Below are 4,295 nucleotides of genomic sequence, written 5' to 3' on the forward strand. Positions count from 1 at the left end.
ATCCCCCTCTCTCTCTCTCCCCTCTCTCTCTCTTCTCTCTTTCTCCCCCCTCTCTCTCTCTCTCTCTCTCTCTCTCTCTCTCCCCCCCTCTGTCTCTCCTCTCTCTCTCTTGCCCCCTCTATCTCTCCCCCCCTCTCTCTCTCCCCCCTCTCTCTCCCCTCTCTCTCTCTCCCCCCCTCTCTCTCCCCTCTCTCTCTCTCTCCCCCTCTCTCTCCCCTCTCTCTGTGTCTCTCCTCTCTCTCTATCTCTCTCCCCTCTCTCTCTCCCCTCCCCCCCCTCTCTCTCTCTCCCTCTCTCTCTCTCCCCCTCTCTCTATCATTCTCTCTCTCCTCTCTCTCTCTCTCCCTCTCCCCCCTCTCTCTCTGTCTCTCTCTCTCCCTCTCCCCCCTCTCTCTTTCCCCCTTTAACTCCCCCCTCTTTCTCCCCCCTCTCTCTCCCCCCTCTCTCTCTCCCCACATCTCCCCCCCTCTCCCCACATCTCCCCCCTCTCCCCACATCTCTCCCCATCTCCCCCCTCTCTCCACATCTCCCCCCTCTCTCCACATCTCCCCACATCTCTCCCCTTTCTCCACATCTCCCCCCTCTCTCCACATCTCCCCCTCTCTCCACATCTCCCCACATCTCCCCCTCCCTCACTCCACATCTCCCCCCTCTCCCCACATCTCCCCCCTCTCTCCACATCTCCCCCCTCTCTCCACATCTCCCCACATCTCTCCTCTCTCTCCACATCTCCCCCCTCACTCCACATCTCCCCCCTCACTCCACATCTCCCACATCTCCCCACATCTCTCCACATCTCCCCCCTCACTCCACATCTCCCCCCTCACTCCACATCTCCCCCCCTCTCCCCACATCCCTCCACCCTCTCTTGAGCTGTTTGAGCTCTCTTCACGGGCCTCCACGTTAGGCTCCGCCCCCTTTACGGGCCTTCGTGTTAGGCCCGCCCCCTTCACGCTCAGCCACGCCCACTTTTGCTTGGCGCAGTCGGCAGAACAGGTAGGGACTTAGGACAGTGTGTTTGTCCGCGTGTTGTCTCTACTGCGCATGACAGCTTCGGACAAACACACTTGGCCTTTTATAGTATAGGATATATAGAGGCCCATTTATCAAGCTCCGGATAGAGCTTAAGGGCCCGTGTTTCTGGCGAGTCTTCAGACTCACCGGAAACAGCAGTTATGAAGCAGTGGTCTAAAGACCGCTGCTCCATAACGCTGTCTGCCTGCTCAGATCGCCGGAATTCAACCCGATCGTGTTGATTGACACCCCCAGCTGGCGGCGGCGTTGCACCAGCAGCTAACAAGAATGTTGAATACAGAGAGCATATACAGAAGAATGCTCAGAAGAATGTTGAATACAGAGAGCGTATTGCTCTCCGCATTCAGCGAGGTCTGTCCGCACTGTCAGATCAAGTCCAACAGACCTTTGATAAATATCCCCCATAGTATATCATTTTATATATAATGTTTTGAAACATTAGAATTAGTGCTGTATTTTGAACTATCAGCAATGCTTTTAGAAATTTTTCCTGATTATTGCAACTTTGACTTCACTGTAGTACTTCCTGTTAGTTAGCACTTTATATTTATGTATATATATATGTGCAAAAAGGTATACTATACATGTTTGCTTTGTCCTGGTAATTCAATTTAATACATCAAAATAAAGTGCCACTGTAAATTAAGAATTAGTTGTGCTCAGTGCAGTGGAATATTTTATCTTAGACCTGTGTTTAAAGGGACATTATGCCCAAATGTTGAAGCACTTGAAAGTGATGCAGCATATATGTAAAAAAGCTGAATAGAAAATATCACCTGAGAATATCTATGTAAAAAAGGAAGATATTTACCTCAAAATTTCAAAAAAGTATTTACACCCAAAGAGGCTTTAGTCTCAGGACTTCCAAGGGAGTGTACATCTGGCATGTGCAGGCACAGTCATGTTATTTTCCTATTCAGTTTAAGAAAGTTTAATGTGAAATCTCATGAGGTTTAATGTGAAATCTCCTGAGATTTAAGTGAAATAGCAAAGTAAATAGCAAAGTAATGCAACACCTCAGCACTGCTGATGCTGATTAGCTACTGTGTTCTTTTTTTTTTCAACTTGCAACTTTACAGCAGCTCTAACTGTTCACAAAGCACTTACTCTGGTGAGCTGAAGAAATTTTGAGGGAACATATCTTCCCTTTTTACATAAAGATGTTCAGGTGATATTTTCATGTCAGCTTTTTACAGTTATGCTGCATGACTTTCAAGTGATTTAGCATATGAGTATTATGTACCTTTAAGGCAGAAAACTGTATTATACCAGGACTTTACAATATTCATACATCAGTACAGAAGACTCAAAATGACTGATGTAGTAATAAAATATGCAGGTGTAAATATGGATATCCTCAACTATTGTCCTATTAAAGTGACATTAAATGGGAACTTAAAATGATCAATAAATAAAGTGATTTACTGTGGTACAGTGTTTTATTATTTAATTATTGCTTGTTTAATGTTAAATTCCTGCAAAAGGTGAAACTCATACCTAGGCCCCTATTTAAAAGGCAGAGTAAGCAACTTCTGGGCTTATATAACTACTGCTTCTTAACATTATACATTAGATTTGCATGTCCCTTTAATCAGTCGGATTAACTGATGTAATAAAAAAAAGCACTAAGCAGGGGGTTGCACTTAATAGAAATAATGGCACTATGTATTATTAGGCAATTAAAAAATATTTTACCTTTAATTTATTATTATTTTTTTAACTTTATTTGTTCAGTGTCCATTACTTACTGTCACAACACCACAAGGGAACTGTGGTCTCTACAGGAAGGCCAAGGAGGAGTTTTCCCTTTGAAGTGGTTGCTAGGAGACTCCAACACTAACGTCAGTTAGTTAGTTTCTTGCCCATGATCAGTAGAACACTTTTGCTGCAAAAATTCATGTTACAGTTGAACTTAAGTTTTATAATGGTAGCTATTTTATCTCAGTGGCTGCACTGAGAATTTTTAAGTAATATATATCCATGTGTGTGTTAAATAAATGTATATATATATATATATATAGAGAAGAAAGTAAAATGTGTTCACTCAGTATACTGGGTAGACACAAGTGATACTCTATAGTTGGCGCTAGTCAGTATTGTGTATGGTATAGTGGCAGCTATATAAGACAAGTACTGGTTGAGATGTGAGGTCCCAGTCAGTAAGTGAAAAATGTGTATACAAGAATAGATACAGCGCCTATATATCCATTTAAAATATGGGTGGTGTATGGGAATATGAGTGAAAACTAGAGCTGATTATTAGAAAAATAATAGCAATTAAAAGAATATTTAAAAAATATAAATTATTAGAATCAATTATGCTTGAAGAATGATGAATAGATTATGAAACAGTGTTCATATGAGTCTTTAGACAATATATAGTCCGTAGTAAATCTTCATAAGCAGTTGGTATCAGTAAATAGATGGTATGTAATACCCTTACCAGATAATACCTCAATCTGATGAGGTAAGTATGCCGCACTGGGGGTATATACAGATGGTAGAATCTTCTCCTTGTATTCAGATGTGGTGCCTCTTGGGTTTTCGTGAGCCTCCTGGAGTATGCAGGGATATGTTTCTTGTTGTAGATAAATCCCTTGTACTTCCTTTATGTTGGTAGTTAGCCTCTTGGAGTACCTTTTCTGTCTTGGTATACACTTTCTCCAGCCAGAGAAGTATCCTGCAACTGGTCCCACATCTTGTGGGACCAGTTGCAGGATACTTCTCTGGCTGGAGAAAGTGTATACCAAGACAGAAAAGGTACTCCAAGAGGCTAACTACCAACATAAAGGAAGTACAAGGGATTTATCTACAACAAGAAACATATCCCTGCATACTCCAGGAGGCTCACGAAAACCCAAGAGGCACCACATCTGAATACAAGGAGAAGATTCTACCATCTGTATATACCCCCAGTGCGGCATACTTACCTCATCAGATTGAGGTATTATCTGGTAAGGGTATTACATACCATCTATTTACTGATACCAACTGCTTATGAAGATTTACTACGGACTATATATTGTCTAAAGACTCATATGAACACTGTTTCATAATCTATTCATCATTCTTCAAGCATAATTGATTCTAATAATTTATATTTTTTAAATATTCTTTTAATTGCTATTATTTTTCTAATAATCAGCTCTAGTTTTCACTCATATTCCCATACACCACCCATATTTTAAATGGATATATAGGCGCTGTATCTATTCTTGTATACACATATATATATATATATATATATATATATACTGTAT

Source organism: Bombina bombina, chromosome 6 (genome assembly GCF_027579735.1).
Source record: "Bombina bombina isolate aBomBom1 chromosome 6, aBomBom1.pri, whole genome shotgun sequence".
NCBI classification, from domain to species: Eukaryota; Metazoa; Chordata; class Amphibia; order Anura; family Bombinatoridae; genus Bombina; species Bombina bombina.